At 41.0% G+C, this 27988-nt stretch overlaps 1 protein-coding gene and 1 long non-coding RNA gene across 11 annotated transcripts in view; one reads left to right on the top strand and one right to left on the bottom strand.

Moving 5' to 3' along the window:
* Nucleotides 1-404: 404 nt before the first annotated feature.
* LOC112868733 (uncharacterized) lies at nucleotides 405-22675 on the bottom strand. 5 transcript variants are annotated; one of them, XR_015243451.1, is made up of 4 exons: nucleotides 22132-22675; nucleotides 21492-21564; nucleotides 19005-19214; nucleotides 9802-10547 (listed from the first exon to the last, which is right to left on the bottom strand). It is a non-coding gene; the product is annotated as an uncharacterized LOC112868733 (long non-coding RNA). The 5 variants fall into 5 exon arrangements; XR_003224336.2 differs by lacking the exons at nucleotides 9802-10547; nucleotides 19005-19214 and adding an exon at nucleotides 405-1327 and having other exon boundaries at nucleotides 22132-22670; XR_003224337.2 differs by lacking the exon at nucleotides 19005-19214.
* A 221-nt stretch (nucleotides 22676-22896) lies between these two features.
* The window catches only part of APBA1 (amyloid beta precursor protein binding family A member 1), a 203598-nt gene continuing 198506 nt past the window's right edge, over nucleotides 22897-27988 (top strand). For 4 of the 6 annotated variants that reach the window (XM_086684978.1, XM_086684977.1, XM_086684976.1 and 1 more), the window contains exon 1: nucleotides 22903-23105. The gene's annotated coding sequence lies outside the window, so the exon portion shown is untranslated. Of the gene's footprint in view, nucleotides 23106-23443; nucleotides 23615-27988 lie in introns of those variants that run through there. The other 2 variants (XM_086684974.1, XM_086684975.1) reach the window with 2 other exon arrangements.

Below are 27988 nucleotides of genomic sequence, written 5' to 3'. Positions count from 1 at the left end.
TAAGGGACCAAAAATAGCCAATACAATCCTTAAAAAAGAAGTTCAAAGCAGGAGGACTTACAGTTTCAATTTCAAAAACAACTACAAAGTTCTATAGTAATCAAAACAGTGTGGTACTGGCATGAAGATTGTCATGTAAGTCAACTGAATTGTGTTGAGAGTCACACACACACACACACACACACACACACACACACACACAACCCAACCATGCACATATGGTCAGTTGTTTTCTGACAAGGGTGCCAAGACCACTCAATGGGGAAAAATACTCTTTTTTCTTTCCTTCTTTCCTTCCTCCCTCCCTCCCTCCCTCCCTCCCTTCCTTCCTTCCTTCCTTCCTTCCTTCCTTCCTTCCTTCCTTCCTTCCTTCCTTCCTTCCTTGAGAGCACAAGCAGGGGAGGGGCAAGAGAGAAGGAGAGACAGAATCCCAAGCAGTTTCACACAATCAGCACAGAGCCCAATGCAGGGCTTCAACTCATGAACTGTGAGATCATGACCTGGGCCGAGATGAAGAGTCAGACGCCACCCAGACACCCTAAAAATACTCTTTATAACAAAAGATTTTTAAAACAACTACATATCAACATGCATCCAAAACAATTAATTTGGATTTCTACTTCACACCACGTATAAAAATTAACTCAAAAAAGATTAAAAGACATACATGTAGAGCTAAAACTATAAAACTCTCAGAAGAAAACATAGGTGTAAATCTTTGTGGCCTTTATTGGGCAATGTTTTTGTTGTTACAACATCAAAAGCACAAGTAACAAAAGAAAAAACATAAATTGGACTTCTTCTAAATTAAAAACTTTTGTACTTAAAAGGACACTGTCAAGAAAGTGAAAAGAAAACCCACAGAGTAGGAGGAAATATTTAAAACTCATATATCTTCTAAGAGATTAGTCTCCAGAATATATTAAAAACCCTTAGAAGCCAACCATGAAAAGCAAACGACCCATTAACTTGTGGGCAAAGGAGTTACCTTCTATCTTTCTACATAGAAGATACACAAATGTCCAATAAATGTTAGGAAATTAGGAAATGCGTATCAGAGCCACACTGAGATACAACTTGACATTCATATGGGTGGCTATCAAAATAATAATATAAAAATAAGTGTTGGCTAGGGGCACCTGGGTGGCTCAGTCGGTTGAGCGTCCGACTTCGGCTCAGGTCACGATCTCGCAGTCTGTGAGTTCGAGCCCCGCATGGCGCTCTGTGCTGACAGCTCGGAGCCTGGAGCCTGCTTCAGATTCTGTGTCTCCCTCTCTCTCTGCCCCATCCCCACTCATGCTCGCACTCTGTCTCTGTCAAAAATAAACTAAAAAAAAAAAAAAAGTGTTAGCGAGTATGTGGAATTGTGAGAGACTTTCATTTTCTATTTTATCTTTCTTATGATGTTAATGGTTTTAAAGAATGTGTAGTTAAATACCTCTTACCATACTGATACGATATGCCACCTGAAAAAGCACATTGGGTTATTTGTCCAAATAATAGATTCAGATGGCCATCATGTATCCAAATTAGGCATCAGGGAGAAAGTTGAACCTTCGGCTCAAACAAGGGAAAAACATTACAAAGTGGATTTATAACTAAATGGGAATAAATACACTTTGGGATTTATTGGGTTGCTTGAGTCTGTAGCAAAGTAGATTAAGGAGTATAAGTAAATATATATTAAAACTGAAAGAAGGGACCAGAAGGGAAAAAATCTAAAAGTGTTGAAACCACTTTTCCAGCTCGTTTACTGGCCTAACCTTGAGCAATGTCATAATCTCCAATGACCACGACAGTATGTGGTTAGAGTAAATGTGTAAAAGTGGCTGGATGTAAAACTACATGCCGAGCTCCTTGTATTTTTACTTGGTTGCACTGTCTTTTAAAACATCATGGACAGTTAATAAAACTGTCCCCCTGGCCTCATATACACAGCCTACAGCTGCCAATTTGTAACCTCTGTTCAAGAGTATGATTACTTCATTGGGAAGCAAACCATTCAAAGGCTAACAATGGAAGCCAACATAATTTGGCTTATTATTTTAGTAAACATTGGACAGACATGGGTAGGTGTGATTATGTTGTAAAGTGGAATTGTTAACATCATGTCAAATTTAAGAATATGTCATCTTTACTGAACAGAAGTTTTAACTGGAAACATTAATAAAACCAAAAATATTTTAAATGTGGCTTCTGGATCTGTTCATTTCAATCATAATGCTTTAATTTGAACCATGTTGAACATAGCAGTACACTGGAAGATTGTGAGAATATTGTCACTGAATCTAGAATTCTGTTTTTTAAATTAAATCAATGGCAAAATATGTAAATGTCAAATTTATCTAATTATAGAAGCAATATTTAAGTTTGAAAAACAGAAAAAAAATTTACTTGAGTTGCCACAATCCTAATAATTCTTTGAATATACATTTTATATATAATAATAATAACAAAATGTTGGATCCAATTTTTTAGAAAATTTAACATTACATCACACTAATTTGTCCATATAATCAGCATAAAGAGTAGAAAATGTTGAATCTCAAAGGTAGGATTTTGAAAACTTGGAAACCAATCAGAGAAGTTTTCAAATATTTTTTAAAACCTTAATAAAAGTTTACAAAATCAGCAAAATGAACATTTAATTTGAAAAATTGATTAAAATGTTTTTAACATTCTAAAAATTCCATTTGCCAACACATTTGGTAACATGACAAAATGACCAAAAAGTTAATACTCCTTTCATCAAAGTTGATACTTAAATTTTTTTCCAGGGAATGAACTTCTTACATTTCATTTGGCACAGATTCTAAGTTCAGTAAATATTTGAAGAGATCAATGTTTTACTTTTTCTTCCACTAGCCACCCTTCAAAATGATAAAGATGGCTTTCACAGGTGGTACATGATGGTCCCTGTAAACACAGATGGCTTTTGGGTACAACTGTTTCACCTCAAACTTTTGTTTATGCTTTATTCCTTGAGGAGCAATCTCTAGGGCCAATATTAGACTATTAGTTGTTTATTCCATGTGTTGGCTTATAATTCCACAGATGGGAATTGGTTCTAAGCTAAGCTGCACTCACACAGCCTCACCCCATTGAAGAATCTACCCCATGCAGATTACTGTAAGAGTCTCACTCAGAAAAATGGCCCCTTCACAGATGGTTAAATTCTTCCAACAGGATAAAACACTGTTGCTTTTTAACTGGTTTTGAATGAGTCTCCCATTTGGGGATGAGCTGAATGTAGGAGATAAAAGAAAGACAAGCATTCTTTGATGTGCAGACAGCACAACTATGATTTTATCTCAAACTAACAATAACTTTAAATTTTTTTTTCAACGTTTATTTATTTTTGGGACAGAGAGAGACACAGCATGAACGGGGGAGGGGCAGAGAGAGAGGGAGACACAGAATCGGAAACAGGCTCCAGGCTCTGAGCCATCAGCCCAGAGCCTGACGCGGGGCTCGAACTCCCGGACCGCGAGATCGTGACCTGGCTGAAGTCGGACGCTTAACCGACTGCGCCACTCAGGCGCCCCCCAAACTAACAATAACTTTAAAAACAACTGACCCTGCTCCCTAATTGCTGCCACTACAGAAGTATTGGAGATGAATTATTCTGGAACGAAGTTAATAATTATAGAATTCTTTCCCAAAGCTTAAACACGTTTAAAATAATAAACCCTTACAAGCGAACTCATTCGGTTACCGAGAGGTACGTTATACATATGCTTCATCTTGAATAGTGCATCCAGAATAACATAGCTTAAAGCTAGGTGTTCTCTTCGTAATTTTTAAAGGAGCAATGATTTGTTTGTTTCATGACTAAAGCAAGCATCTGGTTTTATTGCCTTAAAAATATTCAAACTAAAAATACTATAGCCATGATATAATAAGCAACAACGCTTGGCACCAAAGCTCACCCTTTAATCTCTGTTAAAGGGGATCCAAAGCTCTTTGTAATGAAAAAAATTGAATCTTCCTCCAAAAACTCTCCCTTGCTCATTTCTGTCAGAGGGGCCATTTTATTCAGGGCACCAGATCTTCTGTAGGTCCCTCATTTCCATGAGAGAATATAGGTCTGACCCCAGTTAAACTAGTTGGTAAGGCAGATGTGTTTATTTGGCTGGCCACACAAAATAACCAGAACATGGGTACTCATTACAGAATGCAAATTCACTGTAAAATCTCAGGTGAGAAACACAGTGGTGATGGGGAATTTCCGACGGATACAAAGATCCATGCATTCTTACCCTAGAATCAAGCTAGAAGAGAATCAGAAAGCCAGGTACTCCTAGAGGAAGTGAGTAGAGAAAGAGCACATACTCTGAAGTCTGAACTTGATTTTATCACTTACTAGCCATGTAATCTCTTGCTGTCCTATCCAATGTATCATTTCCTGTTTTGCATTTTTTCTATCCTATCATAGTCTTTGTATCCTGATAAGCAGCCTTCAGTTCACTGAGATAAAATGGGCGGGGGGGAGGAGGGGGGGACGGGACAGTTATTTCTACAGAAAACCAAACAGATAAATAATTGATAATACATAATATAGAAAGGAAGTCTAATGTATCTTAGGTACTTATAGATGGTTTAATATTTTACATTATATTAACATATCACATCAGTAGCCCAACTAAGGAAGAAAAAAATGCCTAGATTATTTCAGTTGATTCTGAAAAGGCATAAAATAAAGTGAAGACTATCCAACAACAAACAGAAATAGACTCATAAGTACAGAGGACCAACTGGTTGCCAGAGGGGAAGGGGTTAAGAGGATGGGCAAAATAGGTGAAAAAGATTTAAAAGTACAAACTTCCACTTATAAAATAAGTCACAGAGATGAAAAGTGCAGGTGGGGAATACAGTCAACATCGTAATGGCATTGTATGGTGACAGGTGATAATTACGTTTAATCGAGGTGAACGTTACTTAATATAGGGAACTACTTAATCACTATGTTGTACATCTGACGCTAATATAGCATCGTATGTCAACTATATTTAAGTACAAAATTTTTAAAAATACAAAGCAACTGAACCTTATTAAACCCTGATAACTTTAGAGGATATTTGCCCCCTCAATCTTTCAGATTCTGTATACTCCATATGTGCTCCTTATAGTTCTATTTTTCAGGCAGGCATTACTTTAATATTTGAGGATTACTGGGCCACTTTTCCTAATTCATATTTTCATGGCCATGAATTCATTTGCTTTAGAGAAAAACAAGAGATCATCTATATGTATACAGTATGACTTCTAGTGAAAAGTAATTCAGTGAACTTGTATGTCATGTTGGTTTATATAAAACAAAATAATGGTTGTGATTATTTGTTATTACCAAAAACAACAACAACAAACAAACAAACAAAATCCCTGATTGCTTTAAAAAGCTCTTAATAACCCAGGACTAAAGGCTAATACCTTAATAAAAAAAAAAAAACCTCTCTGAAACCAATAGCCACATAATTCCTCACAGAAACATATTCATTAAAATTGGAAATAAAATAAGGTATATAATTTTCACATTATTTAACATTGGGTTAGAACTCTGGTCAATGCAAATAATAAATGGCACAGAAATGAGATCTACATTTTGGAAAAGAGGAAACATAATTATCATTACTTATGGATGATATTATATACTAGAAAAGCCATGAACATAAAATGAAATTTCTAGAATTGATTCAAGCTCAATAAGATGCTAGACATAAATATGCAATTGGTTCTTTGTTATTAGAAGACAGCATAAATTTGCTTGTTCTTAATACAGCAGCAGTAATCAGTTACAAAACATAATATAATTCAATGGGGACTCTATTCACAATGTATTCTGATCTCCAAAGAAATGCAGAGGACCTATATGAAGAAAACCACAAAAATGCTGAGAGATTATCAAAAGAGAGACTTCATGTTCTTCGATGGAAAGAACAAATTTTGTAAATTTGTGAATCATATTTTATATGTGTTACTCAATGCCAATTAAAGTCACAGTTTTCTTTAGAAAATGATTACAAAGTTTGGAAAAATAACGAGTGACTATAACAGACTTACATAAAATTATAATAATTTAAGACATATATAGAGTACAAGCATAAGGGTAGACAGACACATGTACAAAACAGGCTTTACTACATTCAAGAATGAATATGTGATCAATGGGGCACTGCAAACCCACAACAGGAAAGTATTATTCAATAAACTGCTTGCGGGGGGGGGGGGGGGGGCGCCTAGGTGGCTCAGTAGGTTAAGCATCAGATTTTGGCTCAGGTCATGATCACACTGTCAGTGAGTTCGAGCCCCAAGTCACGCTCTGTGCTGACAGCTCAGAGCCTGGAGCCTGCTTCTGATTCTGTCTGCCTCTCTCCCTGCCCCTCCCCCACTCACACTGTGCTCTCTCGCTCTCGCTCTCTGTCTCTGTCTCTCTCTCAAAAATGAATAAACATTAAAAAAAATTTAAAAACTCTTTGCGAAATACTCATTAAATATTTTTGGAAAAATCAATTCAGATACTCATCACACTTTTGGGGTAGGCTAAAAGGATAAAAGCTAAATAAGTAAAACCATTTCAACAGATCTTGACAAAAATAGAAGTAAATCTCAAATTTCTTGAGTGGGAAAAACCAGCTTTGAAAGGATTAAATAATTCAGATAAAAATGCCCAGTAGACTCAAAATTTAAGTCTAAAATTAAAACTAAATTCTAACACCTTAAACTAATAGAACACTGTATGTTAACTATACTGGAATTAAAAAAAACTACATCCTAACATAAACTATGAATTGAAGGCAACATTTGCAGGAATGTCACAGATTTTTTAAAAAATGAATGTTGCAGTTCTTTACACTGTACGTGCAAATTTTCTGTTTATTTCAAATAAAAAATAGTTATAAATACCCTTGATATATGAAGAATTCTTGCAACATGATAAGAAAAATACTAAGACCCAGGTGACAAGTTGGTCAAGGATATAAACACAGTACAGACACCCGCGAGCATACACACACACTCACAAAAGGAGGGAAAAAAGGTGGTTAACAGACATGGCAGAAAAATAGTCAGTCTTAATAGCAAAGAAATACCAATTAAAATAAGACTTCAGGGGCGCCCAGGTGGCTCAGTCAGTTGAGCGGCTGACTTCGGCTCAAGTCATGATCTCACAGCTTGAAGGCTTGCTTCTGAGTTCGAGCCTCGCGTCAGGCTCAACAGCTTTGAGCCTGGATCCTCCTTCTGATTCTGTGTCTCCCTCTTTCTCTGTCCCTCCCCTGCTCGCGTTCTGTCTCTCTCTATTTCTGTCTCTCAAAAATAAATAAACATTTAAAAAAAGTTTTTTTAAAAAGACTTCAATTAACGCTTATCAAATTAGCAAATGTTTTTGGTTTTGTCTTTCATAATAATACCAAATGCTTGCAAGAGTATACTAAAACACGCACTCTTTCTCATGACTGGTGGGCCTATAAATAAGAATAAGCGATTTAGTTGTTTGTATCAAGAGTCTTAACATCCTTGAATACAGTATGCCCACTTTCAGGTATCATGCTAAAGGGAAAATCCTGAAAAACAAACAAAAAAAGGCTTTATGCATAAAGAAGTTCACTGAGCATCATTTATATTAATGAAAATTTGGAAACAACTTACATGTCAAGCTATTCTGGGGGTTACTGGATAAATTATGAAATATTATATAGACATTAAAATGGTATTTACAAAGAAATTTTTAACCCAGATATTTTTATTTTACTTTTTATTCCAATATAGTTAAAATAGCATGTTATATTAGTTTCAGGTGTACAATACAGTGATTCAATAATTTTATTCATTACTCAGTGCTCATCACAATTAAGTGTACTCTTAATCACCTTCACCTGTTTCACCCATCCCCCACCCACCTCCTCTGGTAACCTATACTGTTCACTATATTTAAAAGTCTGTTTTGTTTATCTCTTTTTTCTTTATTCGTTTGTTTTGTCTCAAATAACACATAAGAGAGATATGTCTTTCTCTGATTTATTTCACTTAGCATTATACTCTCTAGATCCATCTATGTTGTTGCAAATGGCAAAGTTTGATTCTCTTTTATGGCTGAATAATATTTCATTGCATATACATACCACTTCTTCTTTATCCATTCATCTCTCAATGGACACTTGGGCCACTTCTATAACCTGGCTATTGTAAACAAGGCTATAATAAACAAAGGGGTGCACGTATCTTTCCAAATTAGTGTTTTTGTATTCTTTGGGTAAATACCCAGTAGTGGGATCACTAGGTCATATGGTAATTCTATTTTTAATTTTTTAAGGAACCTCCATACTGTTTTCCACGGTGGCTGCACCAGTTTGTATTCCCATCAATACTGCAAGAGGGTTCCTATTTCTCCACATCTCTGTCAACACTTTTTGTTTCTTGTGGTTCTGATTTTAGCCATTCTGACTGGTGTGAAGTGATATCTCATTATGGTTTTGATTTATATTTTCCTGATGAGTAGTGATGTTGAGCATCTTTTTAGGTGTCTGTTGGCCATGTGTTTGTCTTCTGTGGAGAAATGTCTGTTCATGTCTTCTGCCCATTTTTTTAACTGGATTACTTGTTTTTTGGGTGTTGAGTTGTATAACTCTTTATATATTTTGGATCCTAACCCTTTATCAGATATGTCATTTGCAAATATCTTCTCCCATTCAGTAGGCTATCTTAGTTTTGTTGTTTCCTTTGCTGTGCAGAAGCTTTTTATTTTGAATAGTCCCAACAGTTTATTTTTGCTTTTGTTTCCCTAGCCACAGGAAACATATCTAGAAAAATGATGCTATGGCCAATGTCAGAGAAATTACTGCCTGGGCCCTCTTCTAGCAGTTTTATAGTTTCAGGTCTCACATTTAGGTCCTTCACCCATCTTGAGTTTATTTTCGTGTGTGGCATAAGAAAGCAGTCCAATTTTCCCAACACCATTTGTTGAAGACACTGTCATTTTCCCACTGCATATTCTTGCCTCCTTTGTTGAAGATTAATTGACCATATAATCGTGGATTTATCTCTGGGCTCTCTATTCTGTTCCATTGATCTATGTGTCTGTTTTGGTGCCAGTACCACAGTGTTTTGATTACTCTTACTTTGTAGTATATCTTGAAATCTAGGGTTGTGATACCTCTAGTTTTGTTCTTCTTTTTCAAGACTGCTTTGTCTATTCAGGTTCTTTTGTGGTTCCATACAAACTTCAAGGTTATTTGTTCTAGTTCTGTGAAAAATTCTGTTGGTTTTGATAGGAATTGCATTAAATCTGTAGATTGCTTTGGGTAGTATGGACATTTTAACAATATTTGTTCTCCCAATTCATAAGCATGGAATATCTTTTCATCTGTTTGTGTCGTTGTCAATTCCTTTCATCAGTGTTTTATAGTTTTCAGAGTAGAGGTCTCTCACTTCCTTGGTTAAGTTCATTCCTAGGTATTTTATTATTTTTGGTGCAATTGCAAATGGGATTGTTTTAATTTCTCTTTCTGCCACTTCATTATTAGAGCATAGAAAGGCAACAGATTTCTGTGTATTGACTTTGTATCCTGTGAACTTACTGAATTCTCTTATCAGTTCTAGTAGTTTAAAAAGGAATTTTTTAGGGGTGCCTGGGTGGCTCAGTCGGTTAAGCATCTGACTCTTGATTTCAGCTCAGGTCATAATCTCACAGTTGTATGATTGAGCCCCATGTTGGGCTCTGTGGGACTGCTTAAGATTCTCTACCTCTGCCCCTGCCCCACTCACACATGCATGCTCACTCTCTCTCTCTCTCTCTCTCTCAAAAAAAAAAAAAAAAAAAAAGATTTTTTTTTTTTAATTTTTTTTTTCAACGTTTTTTATTTATTTTTGGGACAGAGAGAGACAGAGCATGAACGGGGGAAGGGCAGAGAGAGAGAGGGAGACACAGAATCGGAAACAGGCTCCAGGCTCCGAGCCATCAGCCCAGAGCCTGACGCGGGACTCGAACTCACGGACCGCGAGATCGTGACCTGGCTGAAGTCGGACGCTTAACTGACTGCGCCACCCAGGCGCCCCAAAGATTTTTAAAAATAATGTGATAAAATGTGCTAAATAAAGAAGGCAAGATATACAATTGTTTATATACTATGGCCACATATTTTTAAAAAGTGAAAAGGGAAAAAAGCATTTTTAAAAGTACCTGCTAACAGTAGTTGTTTTCAGGGGAGGGTCTGTTAGTTGTTTTAACACCTCTTTTATATTTGCCCCATTTTCCTCAAGGAGAGTGTATTAGTTCATACTTTTATAATATATAATATGACTCAATAACAAATCACTGCTGTGTCCAGCACAGTGGGGGAATCTGATGGTATGTGCTCCTCATAGATTCCAGGTTTCTGTCTTTAATAAAAGAATTCTATATGAACTTTTAAGGCAATGGTGGCAGTTCTTTCAGTTCCATCTACACCACCAGCCACACAGAGGCCGGGTGTATAGACAAAGGCTGACTGACCACAAATGCTATTGGGAGGCACTTCGATGCTATAAGATATCCATCCAGTGATTAGTTGGGCCTGAAGAGGAAAAAGAACCTTTTAGAAAAATAATACAATTCTACTAAAATTTTTTAACAATAAATTTTTGTTTGCTCTTTTTTAATTTAATTTTATTTTTTTAAATAGTCATAAGTGTTTTATTTATTTTTTAATATATGAAATTTATTGTCAAATTGGTTTCCATACAACACCCAGTGCTCATCCCAACAGGTGCCCTCCTCGATGCCCATCACCCACCCTCCTCTCCCTCCCACCCCCCGTCGGCCCTCAGTTTGTTCTGTTTTTAAGAGTCTCTTATGTTTTGGCTTTCTCCCACTCTAACCTCTTGTTTGCTCTTTTTTTAAACTACTTTTTTTCAAAGCATAACAATAATAAATGCTTGTTATAAAGTTTTTATTTATGCTCTATTTATGATGGGGAAGGTGATTCTCACTATTATAGTTTGATATATATTACTCCAAATTTTTTTGAGTATCTTACATTTTAAAAATAATGGGACCATTTTAGACACGCTGTTTTTTAACCCGAATCTTCAGTGTAACAGTATGTCGCAGTTTACTTGTAAGACACGAGACCCCTCACTGATTTTAATGGTTTACGATATTCCTTTTTTAGTTTACTCTAATTTATTGAACCAATGCCCTATTGATAGTCCTTTCGTTACCAACTCATTATTATCAACAATTGAATATTATGAGTTTTCATGCACTTGTGCAGCACCAAAGTGTCTGAAATACTTGACTGTTTTACAATAAACACTCATCATTCTTGAGTATTTCTGTGACAGATTCCTAGAAATGGATTTTCTGGGCTAAAGCTTCTTGCTAAGCAAGTCTCGACAAATGTTTATATTCATGACTACTCTACAACGAAAATGCCTGTTTTCTTACATGTCCAACAATGCAGTACATTACCAAGTTTTATTTTGTTTTGGCCAATCTGATAGGTACAAAATATTGTCATTGCTTTCTTTTGCATTTCTTTAATTATTACAGAGGTTGAGCATCTTTTCATAGATCTCTTGGTCATTTCTGGTTAATTCTAGAAACTGGCTATTATTGTTCTATGTCTGTATTTCTTTTTTTTTTTTTTTTTGAAGGAATTATGTTGTTTATTTAAAATTATTTTTCTAGTCAGTTATTTAGCTATGATATTATTCCTGGCAAATCACTGTGCATATCATGAGGCCTTTTTTTTTTTAATATGAAATTTATTGTCACATTGGTTTCCATACAACACCCAGTGCTCATCCCCACAGGTGCCCTCCTCAATGACTACTATGTCTGTATTTCTACTTGCTTGTCTTTTCTTGTTGATTTGTCAAAGTTCTTGTTATATAAAGGAATATAGCCCTCTATTATGTCATTTGCATAAATTCCTAAGGCTTTCTTTTGACTTTTTATTTTAAGTTTAATGTAGTTATATTTACCAGTATTTTCTAATTCTGGGTTTGTGTCATGCTTAGAAAGTCCTTCTCCATATATTTATGCTTTCTTCAAGTATTTTTATGATTTCATTATTTTACATTTGTATTTTTGAAGCATCCAACATTTATTTTAATGTAAAGTATGAGATGGAGTCCCAGTTTCTTCTTGTCACAAGTGGCTAATCAGTTGGCCTGATACCACTCATTAAATAATCCATTTTTCTGTACTAATTTGAAATGCCACATTTACGATGCACTAATCAAATACAGTTGGTGTATTTCTGGGATCTATTTACCTTAGCCCCTGAACCAGAATGTGGCAATTTACTTTTGAGTAAATACATTCTTAACAGAAAAACAAAATACTACTGCTGTGGAGTTCAACATCCCTAGACAAAATGGAAAGTTCCTCTTTACCAATTCATCTTTCAAGATGAATCTTTGGCAGTAGGGTTAACATAACTAAAAAATTCAAATTTGGCATCATGCCCAAGTCACTGTGAGCTTTACCCACAATTCCTTACCCCCACTTTACGTGTCAAGGAGGGATTAATAATGTTCATCTCTCGATGTCTGGCCAGTGTGTTCAGAGTGACAAAATAACCACAAATTGAAAGTCTTGTATATAATAAAGGTTTCTGGCATCAATCTAAGCAGTGGAACTTCTCCTCTGAAAGAGGCCCTGAGTATGAATGGATGTTTAGGTTCATATGTAGATGTAACTATGAATCTCTTTTTTCAGCTAGTGTATCTAATCCTGTGTAGGTTTACATTGAACATGTAAAGCAGACATGGTATTTTATTGTAAGGGAACATATCTGAATGGATACAGTTCACACAAAATCAACAATGGGAATTCCAGTCTGCTTTCTTGCCTGTGTGTGTGCTTGTGCGTGTATGTGCGTGCATGTGTGCATGTGTAAGACTCCCCTTACCACAGCATGAAGGAAAAGAATGACCCTGTAACCTACCATCTCAGGACCTCTGATGGAATGCCACATTGTGCCTTTTGATTCCATTGTGTGGGTTTTATACATTAACTCAGTCCTCCATTTACCCCAGGGATACAGGAGTGCTGATGCACAGGGGCACATGTACCCCCAATGTTTATAGCAGCACTTTCAACAATAGCCAAATTATGGAAAGAGCCTAAGTGTCCATCAAATGATGAATGGATAAAGAAGATGTGGTTTATATACACAATGGAATACTACTTGGCAGTGAGAAAGAATGAAATCATGCCTTTTGCAGCAACGTGGATGGAACTGGAGGGTATTATGCTGAGTGAAATAAGTCAGTCAGAGAAAGACGGATTATCATATGTTTTCACTCATATGTGGATCTTGAGAAACTTAACAGAAGACCATGGGGGGAGGGAAGGGGAAAAAAATAGTCACAAACAGAGAGGGAGGGAGGCAAACCACAAGAGAATCTTAAATAGAGAACAAACTGAGGGGGGTGGGCAGGGGAGAGGGGGAAATGGGTGATGGGCATTGCAGAGGGCACTTGTTGGGATGAGCACTGGGTGTTGTATGTAAGCCAATAAATTATATTTCAAAAAAAAATACCTCACTCCTCCTATGTAACACCTGTCTGTAGGGTCAACTTGCCTATTAGAGTAGGCACAAAGCCTAGGGTCCTCAATACTTCTAGGGGGCCACAAAACTGTTTTAATTTTTTTTCGAATCAGAAGCAAAAAAAAAAAAGCAAAATGTTTTTTCATATAATATTAGCATTATATTATTAGCATATTCATCCTTATTATAATCTTATTATAATATTTGTCTTTGAAGGATGGGGACCACAAGAGCCATAACACAGCCTCGCCAGTCCCTCAACATTAGAAAGGGACAATTAAACATTTTAGGTCTTACATCTCTATTCTCTTCCTGGAAATTCACAATTAAAGGCTCACAGGAGCTCTGCAATGAAAACAACTCAACCCAACCCAACAACAACAGGAACAAATTAAACAACTTCATTTTTACTCTAGGGTTCTCAAGGCTTATTTGATCCTGGAACTTTTTTTTCTTCTCCATAATAATTACTATCTTCTCCGAGCAATCCATGGAAGAATTTAGGAAATAATTAGCTTTCTATCGCATTAAGATTCAACACTGATCCAGAGAGTCTAGCGCTGAAATTTCTCAACCATCTTTTTTTTTTTTCTTAAGCAGACTGCTGCCCAGAAGCCTAAAGGATTATTCCTTGCTCTATGCAAATAGAACGAGAATGATAACTTGATGCTGTTTCAGCAGCCTCCCACCAACACGGCCCCGCCTTTCCGTTCGGCAGGAGAATCTTCTTGTTGCCCAAGCTTCAGATTTGTGCTACACCGCTCACTGAGACCCATTTCCATTCCGCTTTCTTGATAGGTTTGCAGCAGCATGAGGATGAAAATAATTCCCAAATGGCAAGGAAGGGTGAAAAGCTGCTGTCCTGAATCCCAGAACATGTTACTCCTTAACCTGTCAGACCTTACTAAGAGGGACTTAAAATCCCTCGGTTCTCAAAAGGTTGCTCCAGGAACAGATTTCTTGGTTCCATCTGCGTTCCGGCTGTTCCCACAACCCCACAGCCTACCGAGTTTGGCAGTGCTTGGCTGCACAAATGCCTAAAATTACAATGTGCTTTCAAAATTCAATCCACAGCAAAACTGACCTCACCTACAAGCATCTCCAAGTTACATTTAATAAAACGATAGGAGTTTGAGGTAGAAGGCAGAAGAAGGGTAAGGGGGTCTGGGGTATAAAATAAAAGAAGAAAGTGTCTTTTAAGTTTATGCTAACTAATGTCTCTTTTTAATATATTTTTTAATTTTTAAAAAAATTATTTAAATGCTTATTTTTTTTTATTTTTTTTTTATTTTTATTTTTTAACGTTTATTTTTGAGACAGAGAGAGACAGAGCATGAATGCGGGAGGGTCAGAGAGAGGGAGACACAGAATCTGAAACAGGCTCCAGGCTCTGAGCTGTCAGCACAGAGCCCGACGTGGGGCTCAAACTCACGGACCGTGAGATCATGACCTGAGCCGAAGTCGGCCGCTTAACCGACTGAGCCACCCAGGCGCCCCAATGCTTATTTATTTTTGAGAGACAGAGCACGGGGAGGGGCAGAGAGAGAGGGAGACACAGAATCCGAAGCAGGCTCCAGGCTCTGAGCTGTCAGCACAGAGCCTGACGCGGGGCTCAAACTAATGAACCACGAGATCATGACCTGAGTGGAAGTTGGACACTTAACCGACTGAGCCACCCAGGTGCCCTCATGTCCCCTTTTTAAAATCAGTTTTCTTTTTGATAGAAAAAGTCAAAGACCCTATGTCCTTTCTTTTCAGTTTTCCAGGGTTTATCCATTAGGGAGATGGTCTCTATTATTTTTTCTGGAAGCAAATGCATTTGTCTGCCCTTAGTGCTTTAAATAAAGTACATATGTTTCTCAACCGGGAGATGCTTAAAGCCTTTTGGTTAAATGGAAGCCACCAAATCTAGGTGGCCATAAGATTTTTTACAATTAGGAAACAAAATTTCTTTTAAGGAAAGAAGACTGCTCGTTTAACTACAGACCTGAATCCTAGAAGATAGAGAACTTAGTTTCCTGAATACACAGTATTTAGCAAAACAAACAATGATGGCAACAAAAGTGAAAATACAGTTTGGCCATGTCTTGCTTTGTACATCTTTTATCATGCCCAGTGGAATTCGCTAAAATTATTTGTCCATAGGTCTGCCTGTCTTTCTTAATGTAGAAAAGTGCTCAAGGATAGAGAGCTTGTGATATGTGGCTTTGTCTTTCAAATGCCTACCACAGTGGCTAATATATATTAGAAGCTTAATGAAGCTTATTGGATGAAGATGGAAATATTAACTGGCTGGGGCACCTGGGTGGCTTCGTGGGATCGAGCCCCATGTTGGGCTCTGCACTGAGAGCTCAGAGCCTGCTTGGGATTCTCTCTCTCTGCCCTTCCCCTGTCCATGCTCTCCCCCCACCTCAAAAATAAACATTTATGAACAAACAAATAAATAAATAGCGAGTGGCTTTTCAATAGTATCACCAACTGGAAATTGTCAATATGTCTGTGACTATTAGTTATATTGTTACTGTTCATCCTAAAAACTGATACTGTGCAACCATATAGCGAAAGCTCCCAAGACGTAGGGCTTAAACTAAATAGAATTTCACAGGATCCCATCTCTGAAGGGTGTGTATTTGTGTGTGTGTGTGCGTGACAGGCAGAGAGATTATCTCCTTTGGCTGGCAAAGTCTGATAAAATTGCTTACACTGATTTTATTTCCTATTAAAGCCCTACCTGGGCTCATTATTTTTGAGTCAATAGAGATATCTGTAACTTTTTTTTTCAGAAGCTATTGAATACTTACAAAAATAGTAACAAAGGAAAAAGAAACTATTTTAAAGGCAAATCACTTCGATAATCTTGAAAAACCCAACTGGAGTAATTGGAAGGACAGTTAATAAATGCCTCATCAGCTAACAAATATGATAGGTACCCTACTATATACCAGGTGCTTGGTGGAGGGGACGCAAAGGTAATAACAGAACTGACGTTTACATCTAATCACTAATCTTGAAAGGCTCGTGAACTAGTTGGGGAGGTAATACAACATACCTGAACAAAACACCAATAAGAAAATAGGAACAGAGTAGTGATTTTAAATCATGTTTCCACAGGTCAGTGCTATTCTAGAAACAGAAGTGAGGTATCTCCTGCCAAAAATGAATAATGGTAGCCTATTTCTTGGTTTATGAATTGGTAAGAGAAAAAAAATGGTTATTAGAATTATATCAATTTTGTATTTTTATCCTATCCATCTTACTTAAACTTTGGTGTTACTACCACGTAGCTATTAATAAGATGGCAAAGAAATATAAATCTGTAGCAAACACATACGAAGAGAAAAAGAATTCTGAAATTGCCGAGGACTTAATCTCATAGTTTCTTATTTTTAAGGAAATATACTCCTAGTTGTAATATTGTATTTTTTATAGATATTTTCTTCTAGTAAAAGTGTTCCCAGTTTCTGGGATGAATTAAATATATCAATATTTTATGGTGCTCATACCTGATGACCATAATATTCGGGTATTTTTCTACTGAAATAAGTTGGGAAACAGATGTCAAACAGAACGAGCAAACAATTTTATCAATTTTTGTCTATTTATATCCTGACATTGCAGAGAGGCTATAGGCTGTTAATGCTAAAAACACATTTTCAGATAATAAGGTACACCAATGAGAGCAACATAGCCTGAAAATGTTTTCCCGAAGTATGTGGTATCTCAAATAAACTTGGAAGGATACGTCAAATCTGGAAAAAAATGCTTTTGAAATGCAAAGAGAGGCAATAGTTATTTTTATGGCATTTGGTGGCAACGTTAATTTTACAGCCACATTTTAAATAATATTATTCACATTGTTCAGGTCATTGTACATTACAGAAATTTTTTAAACTACTAAAGCATCAAAAGAGGAAAATAACCATACTAGTCCAGTGGACTATTACTAACATTTTGATGTACTTGATTTTCTGTGCCACTTTTTAACAGTTGTAATTAACTGACAACATAATTTTGTATCCAGAGTTTTTCAGTTAAGATGAAAACTTAAACTTTTTCTCACATTATTAAAAAAAAAAATCTGTCTGGAGTGCGTGGGTGAGTCAGTCGGTTAAGAGACCAACTTTGGCTCGGGTCATGATCTCATGGTTCGTGGGTTCGAGCCGCACATCAGACTCTGTGCTGACAGCTCAGAGCCTGGAGCCTGCTTCAGATTCTGTGTCTCTCTCTCTCTCTGCCCCTCTCCCGCTTGCACGCATTTCTCTCTCTCTCTCTCAAAAATAAATAAAACATTAAAAAAATTTTAATATGGGGCGCCTGGGTGGCGCAGTCGGTTAAGCGTCTGACTTCAGCCAGGTCACGATCTCGCGGTCCGGGAGTTCAAGCCCCGCGTCAGGCTCTGGACTGATGGCTCGGAGCCTGGAGCCTGTTTCCGATTCTGTGTCTCCCTCTCTCTCTGCCCCTCCCCCGTTCATGCTCTGTCTCTCTCTGTCCCAAAAGTAAATAAACGTTGAAAAAAAAAATTAAAAAAAAATTTTTTTAATAAAAAATAAGATAAAATAAATCTGTGGATGTGGTATCTTTAACAGGTGCATAATTTAACACTGTAAAGATATATCAATTTATGTACTATTCCCTTATTCTGTATATTTAGGTTAAAGTGTTTCATCTTTCACTATTATAAGTCTGAAATGAACAGAGTAGTTGATGTCTTTGTTTGCCTCTGTCCATTTCCTGCTCTTTGTGGTATGTAGGTCTTGCTCTGTCCTCCATCAGCCATGTGGTTTGAGGAGGACTGACCCAACTTCAGGAGTGGGAGCCCGGCCGTTATTGGCCATGGAGGTTGGTTCAGGAAGAAGCATATAATCATTTAAAAAAGATAGTATGTTAGAGCGCCTGGGTGGCTCCATTGGTTGGGTGTCTGTCTGACTGTTGGTCAGATAAATAAATAAATAAACTTAACAAAAAAAAATTTTTTTAAATACATTCCCATGACACTACACTCTTCACTCAGAAAGATCATTCGGAAACTTCCGAGGCAGAATTACTATTTGTGGCACCAGAGTGTCTCCCAATGTATCACATAAACATAGCCATAGCACAAAATTCTCGTTCAAATCATTCAAGGTCACAGTGAATGTGATTCAAGAAAAATAAAGAGGGGGCCTGACCTGTTTGGCAAACAGAAAGGAAAGGAAGGGCACCTATCTGAAGCCATGACAGAATTTACGTCCAGAGAAAAGGTTGGTGAGATAAGAATCAGCATATAAAAAGCAAATGTATTAAAGTTTAGGACATCTACGTTTCAGAATTGTAATTTAGTTCATAACTTAGTTCATTCGTTTAAAATTCTGTGACAAAAGCACTATTCTGTGGACTAGAAAGGTTTCTGAATTACCAAATGTTAGCAGAACTAAAATCATCAACAACAACCCTCTTTACCCCAAGGGTGTTGAATGTCTGTTCTACACATACCCTTCTGGTCCTCAGACTGAGGAGCTCAGGGACTGAGAGAGAAAGAAGGGAGTCAGTAAGGAACTTGAAATCAAGGAAGAGTGTCTACTGCTACCAGAAGAGACATGTCTACTTTTGGCTGTCCAGAGTCATATCAAAGGCTGAAAGACGTGGTCACACTGTTGTGAAGTCTGAATGGATCGAGTGAATCCTGGAATCTTCAGGTCACTGCTGACAAAAAGAAACCTAAATGAGTAAAAGTTCATGGATCCCTGCCCTCTTTTCAAGTGACAAACAGTGCTTGTTATGTACAGGGCAGGCTGATGGAGCTTGGGAGCTCGGAGATCACACTAAAGGAAATTATCTATGAGCCAGTGGGAGACAAATTTGTCTAATACAAGGCTCTAAGCTAGTATAGGCAGAGACTTCTGATCCACATGCAGTGCTGGGCAAGCTTTAATTTAAAACCCAGTCTGGGGGCGCCTGGGTGGCGCAGTCGGTTAAGCGTCCGACTTCAGCCAGGTCACGATCTCGCGGTCCGTGAGTTCGAGCCCCGCGTCGGGCTCTGGGCTGATGGCTCAGAGCCTGGAGCCTGTTTCCGATTCTGTGTCTCCCTCTCTCTCTGCCCCTCCCCCGTTCATGCTCTGTCTCTCTCTGTCCCAAAAATAAATAAACGTTGAAAAAAAAAAAAATAAAACCCAGTCTGGGGCGCCTGGGTGGCTCAGTCCATTAAGCATCCCTCTTGGTTTCAGCGCAGGTCATGATCTCACAGTTCGTGGGTTCGAGCCCCGTATACGGCTCTGTCTGATTGCACAGAGCCTGCTTGAGAGTCTGTCTCCCTCTCTCTCTGCCCATCCCTTGCTCTCTCTCTCAAAAAAAAAAAAAAAATAATAATAATAATAAATAAATAAACATTAAAAAATTTAAAACCCAGTCCCTTGGCTATAGTATAGTTACCAGCTACAATGGCTGGCAGGTTGCCAATGTTTTATATACTGCCTTCTGAAACACTGAGTAGCAGTTCTGACCCTCATTAAAAGTAGGTGGAAACAAATATTTTAAGTGCCTTCTAAAAATATGTATAACATGTTAGGAGAATACAGGAAAACTTGAGATAGAAGAACAAGACCAAAGGAAGAGCTAAGACATAGATATGACTGCCCTGTGGATCCGCTCATTTCCTGCAATGACCTGCAAACTTGGCTTTGAGCTGTCTGCCAGCCAAGACACAAAGAGTAACATGAGCACTTGAGATGAGGATTTGCACTGTCCGTAAGGAATAGGCATATTTGTGTTTTTCATGGGAGGATGGGGCAGGAGGAAGGAGTTTTCCAGATATTAATATTTGGCAACTAATTAGTTATGAAGGTCTCTAAGCTGCCATTATAACCAGTATTACTTTCATTCATATAGCACTTAAAGCTCTGCAGGGTAATTTACGCACTTTCTTTACTTTGCACAAAAATCTGTGATGCAAGATTTGAGAGGATGGTGTTATTAAAGCAAAATGTATCTCTCACTCATGCATCAAGGAGCTTTGCCTCACTGGGAACACAATGAAAAGGAGAAAATAAGTAGAAAGATCTCTGAGATAACAAACCAAATAGCACCAAGGGTATGCATAGAAAAGAGCTCCTCGGGGCGCCTGGGTGGCGCAGTCGGTTGAGCGTCCGACTTCAGCCAGGTCACGATCTCGCGGTCCGTGAGTTCGAGCCCCGCGTCGGGCTCTGGGCTGATGGCTCAGAGCCTGGAGCCTGTTTCCGATTCTGTGTCTCCCTCTCTCTCTGCCCCTCCCCCGTTCATGCTCTGTCTCTCTCTGTCCCAAAAAATAAATAAACGTTGAAAAAAAAATTTAAAAAGAAAAGAGCTCCTCACTCAGAACCTATATCCCCTTACTTAACCTGAAATTCTAATAAGGTTAGCTAACTCCCTTTCTAAAACCACAGCAGATTAAAAGTTAACAAAACAGGGGCTGTTACAGAGAGGCACTCTGAAAGGACTCCCAAAAGCAGTGTGGTGTAGAAACTGAAAACCCTAGAAACACTCACCAAATAGCATGGGCAAGGATGTGTCAAGGGGTCAAAGTTTCTCTCGCCTGGACCCTGACCCTCCATGAATCAGTTGTTCACATAGGAAATGACATGAGATCATGATCACCCGCCCCCAACCCTTACAGCCTTTCAGAGACCTTCCATGGTTGATGAGATAAAATCCTTATGTAAAATGGCCCACAAGGTCCGGCAAGTTCTGGCTTCTGCCGCCTGCCTCTCTGGCCGGTCTCACATTCCCTCTCACTTCTACCCTACCTGCGTAGACTGCTGTTGCACAATATCTTCTCTCTACCTTGGAAGTGTTTCATGGCCGCCTCTCCTGGGCAATCCCAAAGGTCATTTCCTTGGGAAGCTTTACTGAATCCTGGAGTCTAGATTAGGTTTCCCTGTGAACCCTCAGCCCCTTGGCATTTGAGAGTTGATCCCAGTTGCATTTGTTAGTCTGATTGTTTGATACCTGTTTGCTCCGGGGGCTGTGAGTTCTGGGAGGATGACGGCCAGGTCTGGAACACATGCAGAATAAATATTTACTGAAAAAGAAAAAAGGTATGTAATGTCATAGGACAAGCATGATACATCTCCCTGGTAAGTATTTCAATTTTACTACAAGATCTTTTCAGGAAGGGAGAATCTATTATTTTCTTTATTAAAGAAAAAATCTGAAAAATCCTTTATGGAGTAAAATGCAAAACTCATATGAATTTTAAAGCTAAAACAAGATCCCAGGAATGCTTCAGCCTCTGCCCTCCCCCACCCCCCACGCTTCTGAAGGCATTGTGCTTAATATGGAAACACGGTGTGGTAAAAGATCCATTTCCCCAGGCATCTGGATAGCCAAGGCTCACGTGCAAATATAACTTATTAATACTGAGAAATCTGTCCCGAAGAGGGGGAGTGACTTGGCACGTGTTACACGGCCAATTACAGGTGAGGCTGACGCCAGGACCCAGGTCTCCGGGGGCCTGTCCTGCCCACTGCTTTTCATTAACACACAGCACCTGCCACCTGCTCCCTACTGCAAAGGTCCCCTCCCTCCCGGCCACATCTGGGGCTGATGCTCTAAGCCAGCCACAAATACATTTCAAGTTATGACCAACCAGAATTGAGAAGCGGGGGAAGGGGGGTAGAAACCCAGGCGGTCCGTTCCCGGCATCATAAGCTGGAGGCTTTTCGCCTGGCCCTCAGGACTGGGCAGTTTCCCTCGAGGGCTGCAAACGCGGCCAAGCTTCGCTCGGGCCCAAACCCGAGGGGCTCTCCCCCTAGCGGCGCAAACGCAGGACTGCAGCGCGTGCCGGAGCCACCGGCAGGCTGCTCTTCTGAGAAGTGCAGGCGGTATTCACGGGGCTGGGAAGCGGGAAAGCTCGGGAGTAACTAACGAAAGACAACACCCCGCAGGAGCCGACGCGGCTGCCCGGCTTCGCGGTCCTGCGCGCAGAGGTTGGCCTCAGCTGCCGCTTGAGGACACCGAGACCCCCTCGGGCTTCCGCCGGGGAGGGCGGAGGTCCCCGGCCGGCACCTCCGGGATGCGGCCGCATTTCCCGCTCCGTGCGCCCGGCCCGCGCACGCCGGGGCTCGCCGGCTGGGCCAGGGCGCTAGCGGCGGCGGCGGCAGGCACGCGCGCCGCGCACGCCCACCCACGCCGGGGCTGGCGCGCTGGGGCGGGCGGCCGCTGGGGGACGCCGCCTCGCCGCCTCGGGCTCGCGCGGCGCGCGTGCGCGCGGGTGGGCGTGGGTGGCAGGGGCGCTACTAGCGCCGGCGTGCGCGCGCGCGCTCCCCCGGGCGCCCTCCCGCGCAGGCCGGCCCGGCTCGGCCCCGGCGCGCGTCACGAGGGGCGGGCGGGCGGGCGGGCAGAAGGGGGTGGGGCCGCGGACCGGAGGGGCCCGAGCGGCGGCTGCCGAGCCCTAGCCGGAGCTGGGCGAGGGCGGCTGCGGTCCCGGCGGCGGCGGCGGGAGAAGATGGTGGCGCTGGAGGTAGGAGCGGCTGGAGAAGAGCTTTATTCCCGGGCTTGGCACCGGCGCTGTCATTAGCGCCGCCTGCTCCCGCGGGCCCGCGAACCCAGCTGTCAGGCAAGGTACCGCCGCCAGGGAGGGGTGGGTGAGTGGGGGGGGGTGCCCGGCGCCGATGCTGCCCCCGACAGAGCCCCGGTCCTCGCCGAAGGGTGCCCCCGGGCGCGAGAGGGGCTGCATGGAACAATAGTGCGGATGAGCGGGGACAGCCGGCGACATCCAGGGGGCAGTGCCTTTAGCCATGGAGCCAACGGGGCGGGGGAAGGGGGCGCCGAAGGCAGGGACGCCTGGTGTCCGGTGCGCGCTGAGATGCGGGGTTTTGGGGGCAGCGGGCGTGCCTGATGACAGTCAAGGCAGGGGAGAGAGAGAGAGAGTGTGTGTGTGTGTGAGTGTGTGTGTAAAAGGTACAGCCAAGGGGATGGGGGTGGCGGACCGAAGGTGTTGGAGAATGACATTTCCAGGAATCCCCGCTAGGATCCCTCATCCCTCGGCCGCGACTCTCCCGGAGAGTGTGGTGATGGCAACGATGAAGGCAGGATGCACTTGGTCTGTGAGTGTGGAGAGAGGCGCTGGGGTAGGTGCGGATTTGTAAAATCCCATGTGTGTGAGTGTGTATGTGTGTGTACTCGTGTGATTGCATCCGCGCTCCCCTAACTGCGCTCCAAACCCAGAGATCTGCCGGTGCCCTGACTCGCCGTCAGCCGCTGACTGTGGGACAGTGTTTGTTATCTTGACCCTGCAATTCTGAGTACAGTCTGTGTTCTGCTCGTGTGTGTGGACGGGCGGCGTGCAGGGATTCTCACTTCCCCTTTCTCTGGCTTCTGGACATGAGGATGTGGAAGTGTGCATGTGGGCTTAGGGCGCATGGCAGGCAGGGAAATAGGATAATGGTACCCCTTCTGGGCTTGCTAGCCTTCTGGGGTTTGGAAGGGAGCTTCTATCCCGTGATACTTCTCTCCTCGGCCCCTGTTCTGTAAGGGTCTCTGATGCCCTGACTCTGCAGTTTCCATTGTTTATCTCTTGTCTGACCTGAAGGAGAAGGGTCTTTAATGGCCACATTCGTCTCTCCGTCGCCACAACTTTGAATGTCAACTAGACCTTCTCCTTTCACATTTCAGCACTGCAAACCTTAAGGCTGGAGAACCGGCGATCTTTATGTTGGTTCTTGTAGAATGAACTCTGGAGGTGTGAATAGAAAGATGGGGTCAGGGGAGTGTTTGAAAAGAAGAAGAAGATCATACTGAGAAATGTTTGGTACCCCCCCTTGGTCAGCGTCACATAGGCAGGGCGTTTTCCTAAGGAAAAGGGACACTTTATTTCTACGGCTGGTGTCATCCACTCTTCCAGCTTTCACAATGGCTCGGTGGTGCCATATGTCATTCACGAACTGAAATCTCCTGAGACCCATGATAATGGGGTCCTGGGTTGGTGAGGTCTGCTTTCCTAGCCAAGGTAGCCTGCTAATAGAGAATTTGAAAAATGTCACGCTGGCAATAAGTCACCCAGTGGGAGCCAGGATGCAGAATTGCATCCAGAGAGTATAGCTGTTTAATTGTCTCTGTGTGATAAAGATAGGCTTATGTGGGCTTGGGTAGAGATAGGGAGATAGCATATTCATATGTGTGTCCACTGCAGTTTGACTCCCAGTGCCTGTATTTCTCCTGCGGTATTTGTGCGAATTAATGCACCTCTACACTTAATATCTTGAGACTTCTTTATAAAATGTTGTGTGACTAGATTAGCCTGCTGAGAACATATTTAAATCACAACACCTTAAATTCTACTGCATTGCTGTCAGAATCCAAACTGTCTGCCCCAGTCCTCTTGGAAAAGCCTCTAGCAGGCATGGCTATCCAAGTAAATATATAACACGTTGGCATCAGAGGGTTCTTTCCCTTTTTTCCTTTTAAAAAAATTTTTGTTTTGGCAAAGGTTGCGTGATATTGTTGTTACATCAAAAACAATAAAACTCGTGCTGTGCTCATACGGTTTTTCTTCCTGTTTATCTTCTCTTAATTAACGATGATATATAGACCAGGTGCTCTTGAAGCTGTGGACATTACATTTCCCCATGTCCTTCAGTCAAGCCTTCTAAAATTTTAATGTGAGGTTGTTGGATCTCCTCCAAGATTTAAGGATAGATTTATAAAAATGAATTTTGAATCTTAGTTCTTTACTCCATGTCAGTTCTGCCAATGTCTTTCTGAGAAAAGTACTTATGGAATTTAAAAAGCATTCGAAGAGGTTGTGTGTGTGTGTGTGTGTGTGTGTGTGTGTGTGTGTGTGTGTTTGTCTTTATATTTTCAAGTAAAATCCAGAGATGTAAAGGTCTTACAAGAAAGTTTAAGAATGTTAGAAATTGACAAGGTAAATACACTGTTCAGAAGAAGAAGAATTATACAACAACACAATTGATGACTCAGGCAGGAATTAGTGATTTCCTTTCTAATATAAATGTGATAATTAAAAAAAAAAAAAATACAGTGGCTGGCTTTTCCAAAGACTGGACTGGCAAGGTTAATGATACAGCTTGAATCCTATAATTCAGTCTGGTAAACAGCCTTACCTTTTGCTGTAGCCCCCAGCAAGCTGTTTGTTCTGCACGGATGCATTTTCTTCACTTAAAGTACCATTAATGCTTTTCTTTTCCATTATTGGGTCTCTTAAAGAAGTTAGTTTTTCAGAAAACTTGGAAGTAAAAGGCATTTGAAAATTGGCCTGTGGGGCCAAAAGAAATAAACTATGGTACCGTGGGGAGATGGGGCTTGTGTCCTACCAGGAAAAAGTAACTGTTACTAAAATGGAGAGAATTTCAAGGACTAGAGGCCAAAGTTAACCCTTTGGGTTACAGTCATTAACTTACAAGTATTTCTTAACTGACTACTCGATCTCAGGCTGTTTGTACCTTTGAATAGAGTTTGGGGGATGTCCAGAGCGGCACAGATGTGAAGAATAAGGAGACTTAGATCCTGCCCAGAGGAAATTCATGGCCTGGAAGGAGAGACAGGGCATACACATAACTGACTACTATAAAAATGGGGCAAAAGTGAGGTACCTGGGTGGCCCAGTCGGTTAAGTGTCTGCCTTTTGGTTTCATCTCAGGTCATGATCTCACAGTTTCGTGAGTTTGAACCCCATTTCGGGCTTTGCACTGGCAGCACAGAGCCTGCTCGGGATTCTCTTTCTCTCCCTCTCTCTCTGCCCCTCTGCCACTTGCACTATCTCTGTCTCTCTCAAAACCAATAAACACTAACTTAAAAAAATGGGCAAAATGGCTACATTACCCAAAAAGCCACATTCCTCCCATGCTGTGGGTGTTTGCAAGGTATAACAATGACTTCCAGTGGAAGAATTAGTGAACATTACATGGAAGAGATCACATTTGAGCTGCGATTTATTTATTTTTTTTTTTAATTTTTTTTTCAACGTTTATTCATTTTTGGGACAGAGAGAGACAGAGCATGAACGGGGGAGGGGCAGAGAGAGAGGGAGACACAGAATCGGAAACAGGCTCCAGGCTCCGAGCCATCAGCCCAGAGCCTGATGCGGGGCTCGAACTCACGGACCGCGAGATCGTGACCTGGCTGAAGTCGGACGCTTAACCGACTGCGCCACCCAGGTGCCCTGAGCTGCGATTTATACAGGCGGTGTCTGGGCTGGCAGGGAAGGAAGGGCACGTGTGAGGAGGAGTGACTAGCAGAGACTTGGTGACAGAAAAGTGTGTGTTTGCCCAAAGAATCGTGTGTTTTGGCTGAAGTGCAGGGAATGCCAAGGGATGTAATGAGAGAGAAGGTGAGAAAGAGAGGCTTTCAAGGTTGTGGAGCAACCGGTGTGTGGATTTCAGTAAGTACCAGGGAGCCATGGGAGGCTTCTGAGAGAGAGGGTCGACAGGGTCAGAACTGTGCTTTAGGGCAACAACCTTGTAGCAATGTGTTGGACATAATGCAGTGAGAAAAGACTGGTTGGAGGGAGACCAGATAGAGTCCTTTGCCAAATTAAGGGTAAGAGGAAATGAGGCAGTGGGAAGAAGAAGAAGAGAAGGGCTCCAGGTGGGGTGTGGGAATAATCTAAATACTGACAAGGGAAGTCAAAAGTCATCATTGAGCTCAGCCGAGACAGTGATGGGGCTGTTGTCAGAGAGGAGGTTCAGAGGAGGGTGAAGAAGAGGAGAAAAAAGAGCTTTCATTTTGGCCATGACAGATTTGTCCAAATGAAGGGACTAGAATACAGGTGTAGGTGTCTCAGAGAGAAGTCAAAGCTACAAAGAGAGCTTTGAGAGTCCTGTACTTAGGAGTGATTGTGATGTCTCAGGAATGGCCTGGGAAGAAAATGGAGCAAAACAAAGGGTAAGGGTAGGATCCTTGGGGGATGTCTGTATGTTGAGGGGTGGGGGGAAGAGAAAGAAGAGAACAGCTGGAGCAATATGGTGGAAGTCACATGGTGTCACAGAAGCTGGAAAGGTGAGGGAGCCATCACCATTCCTACATCATTCATGCAGCGCACCCCATAGGGCCAAGGGCACAACAAAGGAAAAGCCAATGGATCTGACTCCTCGCTTTCCTCAATTATCTCTGAGGCAGGTGGAAGTGGGGGTTAGAGTCAGGGGTGTGGTGCATGTGGAGAGCAGTGAAGACAGACTTACTTTCAAAGAAGTTGGGTGGTGAGAGGGAAGGGGAGTTCGATGCATCAGAGAAATGACATACTATAGAGAAAGTAATGTGTTTCTCGTAAGAAGGCGTGGGCCTACCTTCTCATCAGAGAAAAAAGAATCCACAGGAAAGAAGAGACATTGAAAATCTAAGAGAGACTCTAAACTAATGGAATGGAATCTTCAGGAAGGTGGGGGGATCCTGAAGGAGGGCAGAGGAAGGACTCTTGAGACAGAAGCATGGGAGCTTTCAGGTGGAAAGAGAATAATTTGGCCACAGTCTCCTAAATAAAGTCAGAG

The sequence above is a fragment of the Puma concolor genome, chromosome D4, assembly GCF_028749965.1.
Source record: "Puma concolor isolate L17-30 chromosome D4, mPumCon1.1.hap2, whole genome shotgun sequence".
Lineage (NCBI taxonomy): Eukaryota > Metazoa > Chordata > Mammalia > Carnivora > Felidae > Puma > Puma concolor.
This window is presented reverse-complemented; position numbering and strand designations above follow the sequence as displayed.